This window comes from Camelus dromedarius, chromosome 8 (genome assembly GCF_036321535.1).
Source record: "Camelus dromedarius isolate mCamDro1 chromosome 8, mCamDro1.pat, whole genome shotgun sequence".
In the NCBI taxonomy this organism is placed as follows: Eukaryota; Metazoa; Chordata; class Mammalia; order Artiodactyla; family Camelidae; genus Camelus; species Camelus dromedarius.
Genome location: NC_087443.1, coordinates 66199466 through 66220540, shown reverse-complemented (window position 1 = coordinate 66220540; position 21075 = coordinate 66199466). Strand labels below are relative to the sequence as shown.

General features: G+C 36.7%; 2 protein-coding genes across 12 annotated transcripts in view; one reads left to right on the top strand and one right to left on the bottom strand.

Moving 5' to 3' along the window:
• SHOC2 (SHOC2 leucine rich repeat scaffold protein) overlaps nucleotides 1-10385 on the bottom strand; it is an 84874-nt gene extending 74489 nt beyond the window's left edge. Inside the window, exon 1 of one of the 5 annotated variants that reach the window (XM_010983267.3) lies at nucleotides 10249-10385. The gene's annotated coding sequence lies outside the window, so the exon portion shown is untranslated. Of the gene's footprint in view, nucleotides 1-5434; nucleotides 5640-8997; nucleotides 9022-9551; nucleotides 9641-10248 lie in introns of those variants that run through there. The other 4 variants (XM_064488403.1, XM_031461743.2, XM_031461744.2 and 1 more) reach the window with 4 other exon arrangements.
• The window catches only part of BBIP1 (BBSome interacting protein 1), a 21444-nt gene continuing 10394 nt past the window's right edge, over nucleotides 10026-21075 (top strand). Inside the window, exons 1-3 of one of the 7 annotated variants that reach the window (XM_031461746.2) lie at nucleotides 10026-10102; nucleotides 11056-11151; nucleotides 12891-12955. The gene's annotated coding sequence lies outside the window, so the exon portion shown is untranslated. Of the gene's footprint in view, nucleotides 10103-10261; nucleotides 10402-10626; nucleotides 10930-11055; nucleotides 11152-12890; nucleotides 12956-21075 lie in introns of those variants that run through there. The other 6 variants (XM_010983261.3, XM_010983262.3, XM_010983264.3 and 3 more) reach the window with 6 other exon arrangements.

The following is a 21075-nucleotide window of genomic DNA, read 5'->3' as shown; positions in this document are numbered from 1 at the left end:
GGTGTGGGGTAGGAGAGAATTAAATGTCTCAGTTTAACCAGGATATAATTTTAAACATTAAATATCTTAACCAAAATTTATCTGAAAAGCCCTTATGCCACGTACTCTCAAAAAAAAAAAAAAAAATTTACCTGTGAATATTTGCTTAAACTGCTTTTCTTTCCAAGGAACTCAAAACATGTTACACATAACTTAAGTATTACCAAAATATACTTTAGTCTTCACTTAACATGGGCTAATTGGCAATAAGTCAAAACATTGGTTACCTAATTATCAGCGTAGAGCAAAAGAGATAAAACGTAAATCTATCTTAGGTTATATGCACTAAAGTGACCACAGTATTCAAAAAGTATTTTCAATTTAAATGATTTTCAGTAATTTTAAGCTAAAAATTAATTACATTTAACTTTTTTGTCTATGTATAAGCCCACACATTCCTTCACTAGATTTTATCTGATTATAAATCCTTTCCATTACTCATTCTACAAACTATTTATCAGAAATTGTCAGAAAAATATAAACAAAAATAAATGTACTACACATAGCAAGATTAGAGGAGTGTGTGGTCTCAAGGTAGGTATCTTATATTTAAGAATCAGTATTTAGTAAGTTGCCATTATTATAAAATAAATAGCCTTCCTCAAGTTTAGATGTCCATTTTTGAGACTATTTAGATGAAGACAATATGCTCAACTAATTATGTTATTTATCTACTTATCCTGATGATAGCTGTTAAAATGGGGGAGGTAATTAGGTTTACATATTTATTTTTTAAGTGGCAGTACTGGGGATTGAACCCAGGCCCTCATAAATGCTAAGCATGCATTCCACCACTGAGCTATATCCTCCCATTCTCTGTATTGTATTTTTTTAAATATTCCAAAGAAAAAAATCGTCCTCACACAAGATCAAAGGAAATACACTGAACAGCCAGGCCCAATTTAACTTAAAGTTAATAAAGAATTTCTCCCATCAGAAGCTACTCAACATATTGAAAGGCAGCCCTTGCTTATATTTTTGAATATACATTTTAAGAAATTTATTTCTGTAATTTAACACATTGAATCTAACCAGTTCCCAACTTGTATGTACTGTCTACTATCATGTGACTGTAACTGCAAAATATGATTCCCACCTAGTTTACAGTTTTGATGTAAAAAATTCTTACATCACAAAAACGTAAATCGTTTAGTAACTTGCTGGTAGCAAGTGATATATTATTTAAATCATCCAGAAAGAAAAAGTATTATCTGGGAATACTTAATTTAAATTACTCTCAGAGGCAACTCATATATGATCATATTGTTAGTTATAAAAACTGGATAATGATATAGTCAGAAAAAAGCTGTGCCAATTAATAAATTATTTTTATTCTTAGCACATGAATCTACATTTGTGGATTATTCATTTTCAAAGAATTTGAATACAATAAAATATAGCAAAATTTCAACTACATGAAACTTAATTTCAACTTTCTTTGATGAAACAAAATTTTCAAGATCTTGCCACAGGATCATTATTATTATATCAAGTATCATTGTGTGTGTGTGTGTGTGTGTTTGTGTGTGTGTGTGTGCGTGCGTGTATGGAAATGTCAGGTATAAGTGAACTCCAGTTGAAAAAAAGCCAGGTAAGTTTTTTATATTTTTGTATGCAGATAACTAGTTATGCATTAAAGAGTTACTGATAGAGTTAACACTACAAGAATTATATAGCTGACTTTTAAGGCAAATTTACTATATGCTTTCTTTTCACGTCACAAAAATCTTTAAACTAAAACACTTAACTCTAATATTCATTTGCCTGATATTACAATTAGTGAAGATCAACTCAGCCCCCTTTTTAATTAACAAAATAAACTGGTAAAAGTCAGTTTTATCAAATATCTTTACAACCCTACTGAACAATGGATATAGACTAGATTTTATTCTTTACAGTTAATTTCTAATCAGTTTCAGTATCTGGTTCTCACAGTCTGACATAACGCTGCAATTTAAATCATCCAGATTTAATTGGGTTGCACAACATTCTGGGAAAAATGTTTAAAATTATTTCCACTAAAGTTTTTAAGTCCCGTACACAAGCATCATGGAAATGTTTACATCAGAGTTGTCAAACTTTTTAAATAAAAATGTTAATAAATTTTAATACAATTTGTAATGTCTGTTTCAAAAATACTAACTCCATTTTTAAAAAGTCACTTTTCTCAAGTCCATAAATAATCCTTGCTTTTCATGCCCTATTTGCAACCTAAAACATTATTACCTGATTTATGTCACTCACACACTCACTCACTATCATTACATGTCATCATCTTTAGGTTCTTAGTGCCCAACCCAAAACCCAACACAGTCTCACATATTTTGGGGGCTTCAATACACTTTGTTCTTGTCCTAAATACTCATGTTCTGTGTGTACTACTATAAGCTATTATATAACAGGAGGTGGGAAAAATTAAAAAATACTGCAGCACTATAAGCCATTTAGCATGCTGAGTTTCCACAGTGGCTTAGTGGGTGTTCTGAAACTAGGCCATATTTCTAGTATTAAGAATTTCAAATCACTACTTCCAAAGTACAGAAATAAATGTTTTCAAGATCAAATCATAAAGCCTTACTATTTTAAGCTGCCTGGTATATAAGCATCCCATTTCTATGAGTTTAAAACTGTAATTAACACATGGCAGATAAACCAATACTTGTTTTAGCAGCAAAATAAGAAATAACTAGCTCTTTACCTATCCTTATATAGTCACAGAATTCAACAGATTACAAAACTAAGACAAAATGCAATTTATCTGAACTAGAACTAAAGCCCTTTAGTGAAATGTCAAATTCTTTATCCCAGGAAGATACAGAAAACAAAACTGAATTAAAGATAATCCATTTCAAGTTACCCAAGCTGTTAGACTCTACATACTTATAGCAAAGAAGTAATTATGACCTCTGGTCTAATTTTTCCAGTCCAGGTCACCAGAAAATGCCAAAAAAATAAAACTTACTGTCTTTAACAGATAAAAAGCTGTGGAAATATTTATGCCATTTTGTTTTACCATTGCAACAGGTATGTTTTCATTTAAAACGGATGACAAAAACATATTATTACTCAATTTTACCTATTTCATAGCTAAGTACACAAAGAAACACATGTAAAACCTACAAATTGTAATGTAGTAATTTTTTTAAATGTCTTCTTTAGAAATTTTTTTTCTATTGAAGGATAGTCTATTTACTATTTTTAATCTTTTTTTTAATGGAAGTACTGGGGATTGAACCCAGGACCTCGTGCATGCTAAACATGTACTCTATCACTGAGCTATACCTACCCTACTACAAGGTAGTAATATTATATTGCACTGATTCAGTACTTTCAGACAATTATTTGCTTCAACTTAATTTTACTCAATAAATACTGATAATGCCTACTATATTTCATTAAGCAAATCTTTCCATTAACAAAGGGTTAACACATTAAAAATTTCAATTGTATTATTTTAGACAGAACCCTTTCTGAAATATATGCTCCTGTCATCTTTAACAAAATCTACTAACAGTAATTAATCTCTTTGTCATGATCCTATATGAACTTACACTGCTATAGTGTTCTACATGTAAAACAAATGGCATCTTAAAAGATTTTAAATGTTTATCACATCAAGTTGCCTTAAACTGCTATTAAATGTCTTATATCTGCTCTTTATGTATTTTCCCTTTGCTATTATTTTCAACTCTCATATGGCCTCTAGGAGTACCCCAGTCCTTTTTACATTTGGTTACCAAACATTTTTAAGTTGTACATTATGAGAGAGAGAGAGAGAAAAAAAAAGCCCTCAATTAAGGCCTGAAGAGTTCTAAAAGCAGGAAATATGTATAAGAGCAAAAGCACTATGACATCACTGTCTTTTTTAGTGGTCTGTTTGTTTGGGGGCTCTGAACTATTAATTTAAACTAATTTTCTATTAGGAGCCTACAAGGTCTAGACATTGTATACTGGAGAAATGGTAGTAAGGAAGGTAGACATAGTTGATGCTCACTATGAAGCTTACAGTATAGCAAAAAAGACAGACATTAGACACATCATTACAAAAATGGTGAGTTTCATAAAAGGGGAAATACAGGTGCTAGGGACCTTAAAAGAGGAGAATCTAACTAGAGATCAAAGAAGGTCTTCCAAAGGATGTGTTAATGAGGTCTGAAGGGCAACTAGGAGGTAAGCCAGGTGAAGAGTGCATGGGGTTGTATCCAAGGAGGTGATAGCAGAAAGTTTTAGTTTCCTTGAGATAAATGAAGTGCAACATTTATAAGGTAATTACTAAAATGTGAAAATTTTTAAAAGGAATTTCTCAGATAATAAAAATAACTGGAAGGATCAAAATAAACGAAAAGAGATTTAAAATGGGAAACTATGGCACTTTGCAGAGAATGAAGTTTGGAATGGCAAAGAAGATCCCCTTATTGTGCCCTCAAATAAGTATTAAATCATACTGTATAAAAAATTACTTAATATACAAGTTCAGAGAACTTTTAAATCATATAAGGCCACACAGACTTGTACCAGGATATAACTGCTGATCATAGTCTGACTTACATAAGTAAAAAGTGGCATTTTGAAATAAGTATGGAAAGAGGTTTTTTAAATGTTCTCAGAAAAATGTATTTTAAATGTCTGTATAATGAAAACTTACCATCAGTTCTAAGGAAGTTCATAAATGTTACTCTTAACATGATACATAAACGCTGAGAAAAAGATATTTAAATATTATTTTAAAATATATTATCATATCATTACACAAGTTCTAAGCCTGGGAATTATTCCACATTAGGTTGATATGTTCTCTTGGTATTTAATTAAAATATTAATGGAAAACACACTTACTTAAAAGTTTTAAATAATAATCTGGAGCAACTCCCGAACATTAATATAGACCCATAGTTCAAGGCTCAAATTAAATGAGGCACACAAGCAGTAATCTCTAAAAATATAACTTTAATGAAAGCCTACTGTGTCACCTAAAATAGTAGGTCATGCACGGACTCCAAATTGTTATTAACCTGCAATTCTCTAAGTGGACCTTAATATTTCTAATTTCTATGCTTGTTCTACCTTCTACCTATCCTACTATTCCTCAAGAGTTAGTTCAGGTCGTATCCTCAAGGAAGTATTGCTGGTTACATATACAGTCTAAGTCTTAACTCATCTGAGTTCTTCAGTGTATACAGCTATCAAAGCACTTGTCACATTGTAAAACAATTAACTACTGATTTGTCCCATTCATGCAACAAACCAAGAACCTACTGAAATCAGGAAACATAGTACACTTATCTTAGTACCTTCAGTCTGGAGCACATATGGCATTGAGTAGTAATAAAAAGTCTATGACATTAGTAAATATGAAACTGTAATTAATAAATATTTACAGAAAATGTAAAGTTACCTTAAGACTATCTGCAAAACTGTTAAACGTCCTGAAAGCAGGAAGGAGTGTTGTTCACACAAAACTGAGGAAGCCCAAATTTAACTGATGAAATTAACTCTATACTCTAAACATCAATGTCAGAACAAGTCACTTTCACTTCACCTCCAAGACATTAGAAAAACTGAAAGAAAAAAGATTGATCTGTCAACTGTGAAACTACTTAATTAAAATTGTAGGATTTATAAATAGTGTTTGAGGGCAAATAAAATGCTTAAATTGTGAGTGTTCACAGTGCCATAAACATTAAAAGACCGGCATGCCAAAAACTTCATAAAAGTCTTTCAGGTTCATTTCACATAGGGACTAATTATACTCTACTTAGGTCACCTGTAATGTTTTTCCTTTAAGCAATATGTTCATTCTTTCCAATAAAAGAACCCTTACCTTTTACAGCATGCACTAATTTTTGCAATCAGTTCTGATCTTTAGCAAAGTTTTTCAATGAGATATATAGTGTGAAATCATCTAATTAGTTCTTTAAAATCTTGGTAATGAGAATGTCACACTTTCCCAAAAAGCATGTATGTTACAAACATTGCAAAAGCTGAAGAGCCCTTTGTAATTAGAATACTCTTCATATATTAGAACTTTGAGTTAAAGATGTGCTAAAACCTGAAAACTAGGGGGAAATGCCAAACTACGATAGAAGGAACATTAGTTTACCTTAAAATAAAGCAATTACATATTTTAGAACATAAATCAGTTTCTTAGAGTTATGCATGTTATTTTCAACCTTTACTGACTGACAACTACATTTCAGAGCACTCTATACCAAGTTTAAGCAAACCATAGGTCACCCTATAACTTAGAAATTTTTCAGATTTTAAAAGTCAGCGTAGACAGAGGTAGGAAAATACAAAATTTTAACTACTACATTAACAGAGAAAAATATTTCCAGAAAGTTATAGAGCACAACTTTGAGGCAATGTAAAATTCAGAAGACAGGAATAGCAAAATTTACATATATATTATTTAGTCTATATAAGATTTACCCTCAAATTATAATATGCCTAATGTGTCATATGTAATGCATGAAATGTAAGCCTAACAATAAGTGAAAATAGCGACAAACTTTACATTTGAAGTACTCATTTCTCAAGTACCACATAAAAGTACTAAATCTATCACTCTGCTGATAAATTATAGCCAACTTCTAATTCATCAATAACAAAATATTTGCCAATTCCCTACTAGTCTTATTAATAAATGTCAAAATATTTATTTTATATCTATATTTCCTCTCCTAATTGATATTTTATAAACTAGTTCAAGAACACTTTCACCAAGGCCAAGACAAAAACCTAAGAATTCATTTAAGGACTTGTGGGTTAACATAGTTTGTTGTCTTTTATTGTTTGGGAGGTTTGGGAGTCTTGTTTTTTAAAAATTATTATAAGCATGGATTTTATGTTTTTCATACATGAATGATAAAGGGAACTGAGTCCTAAAGATATAGTACTTCATTTAATCTTCAAATTCCAAAAAAAAATCATCCTTATATACTCATGTACAGGTTAGAGTATATTTTTTATTAAAAAACACAAGAGTTTGATTTTTTTCCTCATAATACATTTAAAATCTAAAAGCTATTTAAATTGTTTAATGAACATGAGTCTTAATGAAATATTAAACAACATATATTGATAATCCAGCATATTTCCAAAACAAGTATGACTGCAATTTAATGGTCTGGATAACAAAGAATTTCAGTTTCATTCACCCTTCCCCCCACAATTCATATAGGTAAGCCAAGGCAAAAAATATACCAGCAGCTTTTCAGAAGCCATCTTTGGGAGCATTCCACATAGAATTCTGATTCATATCTCTCTGAACGTGGGACAAGACCTGTCCCAAGCCACTGAAGAAACAGTAATATTCAAAAGGCATAATTCCAGCAAGTACAACAAAACAATTTATAATTTTAGTGTTTCTTTTCAAAAGTGAAAATTTTCAAATTTCTGACTGGTTTCTAGTTCACAAGTTGCTGTATGAGTCTACCTGCTACAATTATCAAGACACAGCTCTAACTTTTTGAATATGGTAGCTTAAAAACTGGAAAAACAGATCCAGCTGTGAGCTATTAATGTATTTCTTAATATCCTTCTTTAATCCATAACAACTTATAACATATAACAGAAAAATTTAAGCTCTTGAAAATTGCATTACCTGTCAGAAATCAGAAAACAAATGTTAACCTGAGATAAATGTTTTCTTTCAAAACTGAACACCTTGAGAAAAGTGGTAACCTTAGAGATAGGCTAAGTCCATATCTCCAAAATAACGTTTCAAAAACATAGTTTTATATGTCAGCTTTATGTTACATGTAAGCCATTTGAGTGTTAAAAACCTTAGATAAAGCCTTTATTTGTTTGTGGTCTATTTCTCAAATACATATTCATAATTAAATAAAAGTTTTACAGTACACCTTACGTGTCCAAATTAGTATTTAAAGAATTTATCATATTCCGTCTAAGATCCTTATGTAGGGAATAGTCATTTACATACTTATTTCAAATAATTATTGTCACATAGAAAAACATCAACACTTGATACATTCAAACTACAAATGTAAGCCTGCTGAATGTTACAAATTGCACCCAACAGCTAACTCTCTTCAAATACTTAGTAACAGTTACAAGGGCTATGGCTGGAAGGTTGAGGGTAGAGATTAGTAACTAATAAACTAAGGTCTTTAAAACTAAGACAACCTTTCAGTGTTGATGCTACATTTAGATACAAAAATACTTGGTTACACAGGTGTACACTAGGATTCTGAAAAACAATAGTTTTAGATAAAATAATCCATTACTCTGAGTAGATACTAGAAGGTGTTGACATTTATGAAGAAGTGTACAAAACTGCACAGGTGTAAGATCAGCTAAAGGCTGTTGGTACTTATCGTGATGGAGGCAAATACTATACAGCCCACGTCTGCAACCCAATTTTGCTTAAGTATCCCCAGAGACTTAGAAAACATTTCTTCGGGTAGGTTGCAAAATACCGCTTCCTCTTTTATTCTCATCACCCCCATTATGATACAAAGCAACAGTCAGACAAGAGAATCAAATCAACTCTAAGGATTGAAACCTTACACACACACACACACACACACACACACACACACACAAACACACACACAAGCATCTTCTTTACAACTACCAAAACGGTATTCATTTCACCTGTTTGTAAATTCATACTAACACAATTACACCATAAACCCGCAGCTGATTTTTAAAAGGGGGGGGGGAGATTAAAGGTTTGGAGTCATTCTTCTTCTACCTAGGCAAGGGGCGGGGGAGGGGGATGGTACAAAACAATGGAAACTGAGGGGCTGGGGAAAAATCGTTTTGTCCTGAAGCCTCTAACGTTTAGAGCGGGATGAGGCGGGGGTGGGGCAGAAGAGTACTTTTCCTCTATCTCTAAAAGCTACCAAGGAAAGGTTGCCATTAAGCATGTCCAACAGAGCAGTCTTGGATGCCTACAACTCGCTTCACCAAGCAACACACCCAAAGCCGACTCACCACTCTTCACCGAAGGGAGAGGAGCCAGAGAAGCGCGGTGGGCTCTGGGGAGGGGGCGAGGAAAGACTCCACCCCGTATCACTACCGCTGCGCCAGGGCCCCCGCCAACGATTTCCACGCCCACAGGGCGCCCCGCAGCCCGGGCCCGGTGATCCCGGGAGTCGAGTGGAGCAGGACCGTCCGCCGGGCGCCCCCAGCCCCGGCTCTAGCGACGGTTAGTCTCCGCCGGGGCGCTGTCCCGGCCGCCCGTCGCCCCTGCAGGCCCAGCCCCGGCCGCTGTCAACCGGCCGGCTCTCTCTTGGCGCCGGGTGCGGGCGGAGCGAGAGACCGGCTCCGAGAGCCCGGCCCTCCCGGAGACAGCACCCAGGAAAGCGGCGGCGGCGCCTCCCAGGGCCCCAGTCCCTCGGGCCTCACCCCGACCCCACCGGCTCCCGCCTGTCAGGGCGCGCGGGGCCTCCCCCTATCGACAGCCAGCCCGACCGCCCGATGGGCAGGAAGGAAGGCAAGAGGAACCAGCCAACAGGCACCCTCCCGCCTCAGCGGCCCCTGGTTACCGTCAGGAGCCCCGACTCCGCCATCCTCCTCTCTCGCCCTCCTTCCTCCTCCTCCTTGGAAGCGACGCTGCCCAACCGCCGCCCCCCCGGGCCCCCTCCCCCGCTCGCCCCGCCCCGCCCCGCCCGCCTCTCCACACACTCTCTCTCCTACCGCCCCGCCCCACCCCTCCGGCACAGGCCCGTCAATCGCTGGGGAAGAAAAACGGGCGGAGCCAGGGCAACCGACGCTGCCCAATCAGAGTGAGGCGCCACCGCCAGCGACGCTACCCAATCAGAGTGAAGCACTGGCGCTAGCTTCCCTCTCTCCGCCCTTTTCCTTTCCTGGGTTCCTCTACGTCCTCTCTCCCGCCCACTGGGCGCCGCTGGCTAGCTGGGCCACAGAGTGAGCCTCCAGGAGGGTAGAGTGACAACTCTCAATAGGAAGTTATTGTTGACGCTAAGGCAGCCATAACTGGTAATGGCAACGGGAGTTTCCTGGCTTCCTGTCTCTTGTGACGTAGTTTTCCTTTCACCCAATCTCACAGTTGCGCCGTCTGGGAAGAGATACATCTGTAAGTAGGCCCAAGGAAGGTCCAAAGGTGACCAGACATCCCATGCCAAACAAGTTTAATTCATATTCCGGACTACCTGCCTGGGTTGGAGGGTAGAGGCAGCAGGTTTCCTGGCCCTTATTTTGCTGGGACGTCTGGTCACTTACCTAGGTGGACAAGAGTTTAGGGCTCCGAAAATCCCTGTCCTGCCCGGAAGTTGCATTTGACACTTCCGAATGGGGTCATGGCGGAAGGATGGGAGTAGCTTGCGTCCCCTTTGCCCCAGGGAGTACCCATTCCGACTGGAGTCGCGAAGCGAGGTGAGTGTTCCTTGATCACGAACAGGCCGGGGCCTGACGGGCCCCGGGAGACGGAGCGCCCAGCAGGCGAGCGAGGCTCAAAGCCGCTTCCGCTAGAAGAAGGTTTTCTTTCCGGGCTCGCGAGGTGACGGCCCGCCCCCTCCCTCCCTCCGCCCCTCTGAGGCTCCCTATGGGGCGAGGCCGCCCGACCGGCTCCTCTCGCCCCGGCTGCTGCCAGCCGGGACGGGAGGAGCCTGGGCGCGGGCCGCCGGGCGGAGCCCCTAACTCCCACAGCGTGGAGCTCCTGACCACGCCCTCGCAAGTTCTATTACGTACTTTCACCTCCTGACCTTTGAGGACGGAGAATTCGGGAGCTTGAGGAAAATCATTTTCCATTCTCAGCTATGAAGGAAAAAGATGGTCCTCTGCGACCGCGGCAACACCTCTAAGTCTTACTTTCTCACTCCTGTCTTCAAATTCTGTATCTTCTCCCTTTTGTTTCTCCTCTCTTGGGGGTTTGCCAAGGATTGACTGCAGTTCTGGACAAAGGTATACTGCCCTAGTTGTGCATGTCTACGGTTAATGAAACAACTCAGTGTTTGTGAATATTTGTAAAAGTACCGCATTACTTTTATATGGCTTTTTACAAGAGTTGTCACACATTATCTCATGTAGTTTCTTCTGTAGGTTTGAGTCAACACCTGTCACCCATCTTGGTAATAACAGGTTGGATCCCTAAAGCTGCGGGGAGAAAGATCAGGAAAACTTCAGGTAAACTGCAAATTGTTTATATCCAGCCAGTCAACAACAAGGGTACAAACCTACCTTTTTTGCTTAATTTCTTTCTACTTTCTTAGAACTTATGTCCAACCAAAATGAACTATTCTTGTTTCTAACAAGGTTAATCACTAAAGCACCAGTCTATTGTGATTCTGTGCTGATATCCTTGAAGATGTGTTTCTGGGTTCTCCCCAGTAGGAAGTAATTTCCTCTGAGCTTACCTAGCATCTTTTGTACCTCTTTTATGACAATGACTATTTCATATAACAGCTGTTTATGTGCTTAGTTTCACTATCATATTTATTTCTAAATAGAATGATTTGTGTTATATTTATCTGCCTATCATTGTACCCTGCACATGATACTGTTTTGGTAAATACTGAATAAAGACTGAATTTATTGAGTGTATCCTGGATGCCCAGGATACTGCCAGCAAAATTTTATGAAACTTCAGTTTATCAGAAATTATCAGAAATGCAGCATAGCCTGTTACTCAGCCTTGTCTTAGACTTCTCTGAAGTCTTTTCAACATTTCTTCCCCTAATTTTGTCTTAAAGAAATATTCTCTCATTAAAAAGTTTAAAGAATACAATAAACTTTCATATACCTTTCATCTGGATCCAACTGTTGTTAACATTATGCCATATTTATTTCATCCCTTTTCACACACTTTTTGTCATTGAACCATTTGGAAATAGGTTGCAGACACCTGTTGTTAAGCAGACATCCCTAAAATTGTATTTCCTAAGAATGTATTTCCAACATGTATTTACTAAGAAGTATAAAGGTCTCCTGCAAAACATATCATCACAACTAAGGAAATTAATAACTCTGTAATCTTTAAAATCTAGTTTATATGTACATTTTCTCATTTGACCCAAGAATGTCTCTATACCTTCTCCTTTCAAAATAATAATAATAATAATAAGGATCTAGTTATGGTTTATGTTCTGTATTTGGGTATTGTAAATCTTCAGCCTTAATCTAGAACAGTTACCCTGTCTTTTTTCCCTTGTGACAGTGGCGTTTTGAAGAGTTCAAGCCAGGGGTCTTTCTGAATGTTTCCTTTGTCTTATTTCTTATAAATCAGAAGTTGGTCTGGAGGTGTTCTTAGATTCAATATAACATTTTTTGCAAGAATATTTCACAGTATTCATACTTTTCCAATCATTAAGTCTTTTCAAATGCAACTACATTTACCTGTGCCATGAGTTGCTAGTTAAATCCATCCCACTTTTCAGCACACCACCCTTCTGTGATGTCCTACAAAAAAGAATTTAGCATTTAATCCTCCTGTCTGTGTAGAGTATGTTAGTTCCCTGCACTGGCAACATAGACTGTCTACCTTTAATAAAGTGTTGCTGCTACTTTGCCTACACTTGGAGCTGATGCAATGTAATCTACAGCAAAGGGTAGTGATGTCAGCATAGTTTCATGAGTTTCAATTCCTGGCACCCTGAGGACGGTTAATGAAAGATGTGTGGGCCCTGCAGTTCAAATACAGATGAATCTTGATGTTATCAAAGCAGATACTAAGGCAACAGATGGCCATCTGGCCACATTCCAGTTTGGGCAATGTTATTTTTCTCCCTGAGATTCTCTTGCAAGTCCTAATTGGTCCTGATGTTTTTGTGATAGCTTTTTGGTAGCATTCATCAGAGCCTATTAAAAGTTGCAAAATCAAGATTATGCTTAACACTTACTACATTAGGAACATTCTCTGTCTAAAGGATAAAGAAGTGTTTGGAGAACTTACTTCATAATCACAAAAGGAGAACTCCCAAGACTGCAAAGCGTATGTACTCCTCTTATCCTAGACTTACATTTGATCATGAATGATAAGCAGAAGGAATAAATGCACTAAAGGGAGCAGAAGAAAATGCTCTGGGAGGGCAGAAACTCTTAGATTAATGTAGAATGTTTTTAGCTTTCATAGTGAAAGTTAAGTGATGCACACCATCAGTCACTTATTTTGTGTAGAAGGAAATTTGCTCATGTGGGACTGTGAAACAATTTTAAGTTGATTCCAGATTCAAGCAAGGCAAAATAATATGCCAATTAAGACTACAGATTTTAGGTTTCAGGGGCGTTCATTAGCTAGTGACTTTGGACAGTTTACTCATTCTGTTTATCGTCTATTAAATGGAGCCATAAAACCTCTTAGGATTGTTGAACAGAATGAGTCAAATATATATAAACTGCTTTAGCATGGTGTCAAGCACATGATATGTACTCAGTGTATGGTAATTATTATTAATAACTTCTTAAGCAGTCCAATCTGAGGACATTATAGGCATTAAATATTTATTTGTTGAATGAGTGAGTGAATGTAAGACTGGTTCTCCAAGTTCAATATGGGGAACTTAATTAAAAATTAGAGATTCTGGTTCAGTGAGTCTCGGGAAGGCTCCAGAAATATTTGTATTTTTAGTAATTGTCCAGGGGATTTTAATGCAAGTGATTTGAAGACCAGACTTTGAGAATCACTGAGTAAAGTGTCAAACAATTCTTTATTTCCCTTTCCTTGCATACTGTTGAAGTAGTTATACATCTTTGATGCTGAGAATGTAAAAAGTTCTTCAGATATCTTTTTTTTTTTTAAAAAAGGTTGAACCTTTTTTGAAGGTTAATAGCTAACGTTTTTAGGACCAATTTCTAGTACTGAATTTTGAAAAAGCAAATGTTATTAGTAGAAGTCATTTTGCATGAGTAGGCTGTGTCATTTTCTACTAATGTAACAGTAGTGTCTGCTACTAGAGTATAATAACCAAAGGCATCATCCAGGTTCACCCAGGAAGAGCAGTCCTGTTCTTAGGCCGAGGCACGTTTTAAAAGCTAGACACTGCACATTTTATTCGCATGAGTCTGGATTAATTAGCCAAGTTGAACGTGTTAAAGCATTTTTCTACCAGCAGATGCCACATAGTAGCAAAACACAGTAGAATCTACTACTGTTTCCAACTGCACGACATACGATGTTATTTGGCCTCTCCAGCTAAACGTTATCAACCCAAAGGAAGCACAAGCTGGCGGGCAACTGCCTGAGTGAGAGTGAGTGGTACTACTTTGTGTCTGCTGACAAATACTTTCTTTTTTGGGCTCCCTCTTTCACCTTTTTCTCATGTTAGTTTGCATTCAGAAATCTAGTGGGCATTTGAGAATTTTATCTATCAGTCAACCACAGAAGTCTTAGATAAGACAAAACATAGATTTTTTTGTTTTTGTTCCTACCATTCCTGCTACCTCCATCCACAATCTGCACTAGGCATATTGCATTTACTTAAAAAGAATCAACTTAATATATAGTCACACAAGAAAAATATCCTTTACTGTCTTTTACATAAACAGGGTTACTTCTGGGACCTCCCTCAGTTCCCAGAGATTGTATTTTTACTTCTTAATTTCCATTAATGATTAAATAGGATAATCTGGTATATAATATACTGAGTGGCGCAGTATTTTACTGAAGTTGCAAGGTCCACGGGCTTGTAGTTGCTGGCCAAGTAAGGTGATGGTAAACAACAGGCAGTAGTGGGGATTGGAGAACTCCCATGCTCACGTAAATGAGGCATCACTTCCCAGCCCTAGCCAAATTTTGCTATGTGGGAATATGGGCCTGGTGTTACCAGATTTGTCGAGAGGAACTAAAATTTGGACTTCATGTGAAGTCTCCTGATCTTTCAACGTTGGTTCAAATACTGCTTAAACATTTAGTAAGCCAGCAAAACATTTTACTGGGAAGGACCAAGGACTACGAGTTAACAATCTCTGTGCTTCTTACCCAAAAACATAATTGGTACTTCAGCTGAAAATCTCAAAATGCTTTAGAAATGCTTTCTCTTTGACCTATTTCAGGCACATTTACTTTTTTAAGTTAGGTAACAAGTCACTTGTCACCTCCATAAAAAATTCAAGATAGACTGTTATGTACACCAGGGCCTATTTCCTTGATAACAATTTAAATGATTTTTACTCATTTCCACCAACTTAAAAATTTGTTCATATTTTGTCAGCTTTGAATTATATTTGGAAATACGTTTTTTATCATATTTTTAAAAATATAAGAACACAATTTGGTAGCATATGCTCTTTAAAAGTAAATAAGTAAAACAGGTTTTTCAAGGAAAACATCTTTAAATAGATCATGCTATTTTGTAGGTATCCCAGTGTTGATGAGGATTCAGAGGATTTTTAAGTATCAGAAGGCACTTAACAGGAAATCTGCAAGTCCTTTATTACAGTAATTTGAAAATTAGACCTGGAATAATAAATGTCACACTATATTTCTAAGCACCTTTACATCCCCTTTTCATTTGAACCTTGCAACCCAGGACAGATATTAAACATGTTTTTATGAGAAAATCAAGCCTCCAGTCAGTTAGGAGATATATTCCAAGTCACACAGCCAGGTAGCAGTAAAGCCAGGGTACAGCCCATGTGAAGTATGAACACTGAAGTATGCTGACCCCCCAAAATGAAAAAACTAACAGAAAATGCCAGTACAAGCTTCTGCTCTAAATCATACATTGGATTTTACTGTCTCAACTTGTTTAAAATACTTGGAATTCTAGAATACTTTGAAGCCTTCAGTTTCAAACTTTAAAAATGGGGTTTTGTACAATTAGGATAAGCTGGTAAGTTTAGTTGAATTAATGGAGGGGAAAAAAGAATTATGATGAAGAGCTAATGGTGGGTTAGAAGTTGTAGGCACATATTATGGAGGATAACCATGCTGACCCACAAAAAGGCTCTTTTGGGGCTCCTAGCAAAGATCAATTATTAGACTAAGGATACTTTAGTATGATCTAGGAGGATGGTTTAAAAACATCCAGATCCTGGCCTGAGCATATTTAGAAGCTAAGACTTGACTTTGGAATCCACGGTATGTTTTCATTTTGATATTTCTGATCCATATGTATATCCTTTGAGTTACCAGGAATGGAATTTGGATTTTAGTAATCCATTCCCCTTCTGCCTGCCCCCTATCTGACAGGAGCCTACATTTTCCAGCTGGCTAGATGGAAATGAGGTACAATCTAAAGCTAATAGTCCTGTTTAGCTATTTAACCCATGATTTTGATCTCATCCGTATGTTCTTATATAAGCTAGTCTATGAAAAAAAATACAAAACTTGTAAGCTTTTAAAGTGTTGCTTATTTCTAATTAAGCTTGAGATTTGAAAGTTCCAGTGGCAGCATCTTTCAAAAAATAATACTAATGCTATAAAACAAATCCACAGATAAAAAGCAGTATTTTTTCCCTGTTAAGAGATTTTTTTTCAGGATGATACCAAACATGACAAGTGGAGTGCTGACTCAAATTATGGAGAAAGAGTAAAGGAAAGAAAAACCACATGTTGGTTAAAGCCATACATTGATCTGATTATGACACAGTTCTCCAACTAAAAAGGAAAAAAAAAAGTAGTACTTTAGTCAGTATGGTGCAATTATATTTTTATCCTGAGATTTATTGTCTGATTCATATTTTTTGTTCATCCTCCTTTGCAAAGGTCATTAGTGAATTCAGATTTGCCCATTTTCAGTAACTGAAGATCACATGTTACTTTAATCTTTATTGGCTTCTACACACCATACTCTACTCTTAACCTATCATCTTCTTGAATGTTGGTGTTTCTCCAATTGGGTGACCCCAAATCCATGTTGGTCTTCAGGCCGTTCCTACAGATGCAGCATAGAGAACACTGAAGAGACCAGGCTTTGGAGTCAGGCGGACAGTTGTTCAAATCCTGTTTCTCCACTTATCATATATGTGATGTTGGGAAGATAACTTTTCCTAGATCTGGTTTTAGTCTATTAAGTTTAATAATATACTTATGTATGTATGAGGGGATTCAAAGGGAGGTGGGTAAGTGGGTAATTCAGTTCTAAAGTCACCTCTTAGGGTAAAAAGTGTTTATTTTCAAAATTACTGTAGAAAAATCCCTTAAAGTGTTCATATAATTAAAATACATGATTTTGTCCTCAAACGCCATGCTGTTATTATTAAGCAAACTAAAACTTAAGAGCCACTATGCTAAAGGAAGGAGCTAAAATAGATGTCTAGGCATTGAAACTATTCTTCCTTTAAGATAACATTTAAAATAATATGGGTGTAAAGGGAATAACTCTAATACATGTCAATAGCCTTATTTTTTCTAAGAATCTAATAGCAACATTGTAATGGCACAGTACAGTAAGCATCAGGATATTCACTGAGCTCTTACCATGTGCTGGGGACTGGTCTAATGGCTTTATGTGTATTATGTCATTTAATATACTATCTAAAGTTAATGCTATTATAAGCTTTATTTTACAGGTGAAACTGAGGCTTAGAAAAGTAAGTGATTGGTTTAAATGGCTAACCTGACTCCAGATCTTTCTCTCAATTGCTACACTGTACTCATCTCTTTTTACCACCAACCCTACCACCATTTACCATTGTTGCACATCCTTGTTAGGTGATTATATCCACTTCTATAGTTTATAATACTGTACTCTCTAGGGCTCCAGTTCTTTTTAGCTTCCTGGTGGACTTCCACACTCAATGGGTCTGAACTTGATTCATGGTCTTTACCCTTCCCTCCTAACCTATTCCTCCTCTGTGTTCCCAGCTTAAATTAAGGATACTCAGGCATATTAGCTTGAAATCTCAGTCATCCTTGATATTTCCTTATCACCCAGAGAGGGGGTAGAGAGTGGTAGAGGAGGTTTGAATCTCAACTTCTTATATCCTTGAATACCTCTTGTATCTTCTCCTCTTAATACCTGTTATTACTGCTTTTGTTCATACCCTCATCATCATACCTAAACAATGGTAGCTTCCTTACTAATCACCTTGCTTCTGGTGTCTCTTCTGTTTTTCCTTTTTGTCTAGAATATGTGTTTCCAAAAAACAAATCTTACGTCACATACCCATTCAGAGCCATCCAATTAACTCTCCCCTGTCTATAGGATATGAAGTCCAAACACAAGGCATGGCATTCAATGCTGAGCATGAACTGACCTTCATCTCGTTGGTCCCACCACAATATGTGTGCTGTATGTGCACTGTAGTCTAGCCATGCCCCCAAGCTTTTTTTTCACTGCTGCTTTCTTTGAGCATATTGTTCACTTTATCTAGAACACCCTCCCCTTGCTACACAGCCACTTCTCTGCGTAGTAACCCCCTATTCATCCTTCTGGAACTAGTCCCAATGTCATGTTTAGTAATTATTCTTCAGAGATCAGCCACTGTCTCCTATCCTGAGTCAAGTTATTCATGGTTTTGGTTTCTTAAGGCACAATAGATATGCTTTCATTAAAGTATGTTGTATTCAATTGCAATTGTTTACTTACACGTGTCTTGCCCCTATCTCTTCCCCCAAATTCCTGAAGGAGAAGAACTGTTTCTTAATCTACTACATCTCCCTCAATTAGCCATGACTGGTACATTATAGACATTTAGTATGTTTGTTGAAAGAAAAAATCTGTTTGGATAGGCATATATGATTCTAAGTTTCTGTTCTTAATTTTTCGTTTATTTTCCACTCTGAAAGAATAATTCCCTTGTCAACAAAAAGAGCATCCTTTTCTACTCCAGTTTTTACTGTCCAGTGTTTATTTCCAAAGCTTTGTCCTTATTAACAGTAGCCATTAACTTTATTCTTTATGCCCAGTAATTATATTATCAATGTGTAATTTATTTTTATCAGTTTTCATTAATAACTGGAATAACCGAATCCAGAATATTTTTAAGTTTTTCATTTAAATTTATAAACATTTATGTGCAGAGAAGTTATGGTAGGGTAATTACTAAAATATGTTCAAGCATGAAAACATATTACATTTGAATAAAATTAAGTGGAATGGAAACAGAGGTGTAGGGAGAAAAAAAGATGTAAAACTTCTGATTTAAAAAAAGAGTTCTTTATTTTTTTTAATCAATGGATGATGGTAGCTATCAAATTGCTATGGTATTTTATTATATTGTGTATATTCTTAAAAGATTGCTATAGTGGTTATTTTTAAATATGCTGGAAATTTTATCCTTTGTAACTAAACTTATGATAACAATTTTATATGTCTATTTAGAAATGTGTAAAAGGGTACCTAGTTTTTCAAAATCTCTTTGGGGGTTATGCAAACATAAAATTTGAGGACCACTGGTGTACATTCTCAAGGTTCAAAAGGATGCTTTTGTTCTTTTGTCCAATCCTACATGCACAATTTAGTTTGGTAACCAAACTAAACCTAGGGGTTTTTAACTTGTCCAAGTCGTATGACTAACTTATGTTATCAACATGTGTGATTGATTTAAAGTAGTAATCCTGCCTAGACATCAGTGTCTTTCAACTCTTACTCCTGCAACTTGTTCAAATTTTCATGACAAAGATTTGGTTTCCCTCCAGGTTCTTCTGCATTAATTTTAGACATCTAGCTCAAATGGCTATGACATGTTTGCTTACTTTGTCATGACTTTGAAATGTACCATCCATCAAAACCATTATCTCTGGGAGAAGTCACAAACTAAAGAAACTGGGGGAAAAGGAAGCAGCAGATTATTTTCCAATTACCCAGACCAAAAGCTTCAGAAATTGATTAATTGACACTGCTTTCTCTAAGCTTTAAAACTTTGGGTTCTGTTGGTGTAAGAATTTTATTTTATTTTTGCAGTTTAATGCTTTCTCATAAAACATGCCTTGATGATCTGTATCATTTTAAAATCTGGCATAGTATTCCATTGTATGACTTACTGTCCCATAATTTATTTAACCTGTGACATATGACAACATTTAAATTCACCTGTTGCTGAACATTTTGCCATTCAGTGCAATGCCCTAGTGAATATTCTCTATATCTTTATATACTCATGCTCTGTTTCTTTAGGTCTCATTATTAGTAGTAAAATATCTGTATCAAAGAAAATGTGCATGTTTGGTTTTAGTAGATACTGCAAAAAAATTAAAAGATACTGCAAATTATTCTTCTAAAAAAGCTGTACCAACAAACCCGCCCATCAACAGAGAGTGCCCATCTCTTACACATGCCCTAAGTGTGGATACTATCAGGCTTTTGACTTTCTTGCAATCTCAAAAGACATTAACACACACACCAAAATAAGACCACAATGATTTTCACTTTCTTAATGAGGCCATAATGATTTTCCTATTTAAACTGTAAATTCTACCCACCTCCCCCAGAACTCCTACATCCCTTTAAACTATTTTATTTCCTATAACATTTAAACTACTTTCTAATAGCATTCTGTTACCTGTTTCTTTCCCCATACTCTAGACTGTAAGCAAAAGGTTTTTCTCTCTTTTGTTCACTAATAACCTGTGCCGGGCACATGGTAGACATTCACATATTTATTAAATTGAATGATGTGGCATTTGTATAATACACATGAATTTCATCCATAACTGGTATGTTTCTTCTTTGGCCCATCTGTCCCTGTTGTTACACACATCGTACCTTACCAATAAGAAAGTACCTTTAGGAGTAGCCACAACTCCTTAGGGCACATTACAGCAGGCAAAGCACCCATGTTTGGCTTTTAGCAGGTCACCTGGAGAAAAATATAAATGTTCTTCCTACTCTGGGCTTCCTGAGCAGTTGATTATCAAGACAGTGTAGCCTTGCCAGTGCTGGCCATCCAACTACCACCTTGCTTATTTTAGCCCTTCCCTTTCTGTTTCTCTCTTGCTGATGCCTAGAGGGGCCTAGGAATAAGAACTAACCCTAGTAGATACTACCCCCCCAGGCAACTGACGGCACTGATCTTCCCCACACTAGGCCCAACCCACTCCCTTTGGCCCCACACCCTTTCCGGTAACAATGGCAGCTTAGTCAGAGAACTAAGGTTTGGTAGAGCACCAAGTTTCATTGTTTTCCTCAGTCCAGATTTTGGATGTAAAAGAAGTATAGAGAAGAGAAA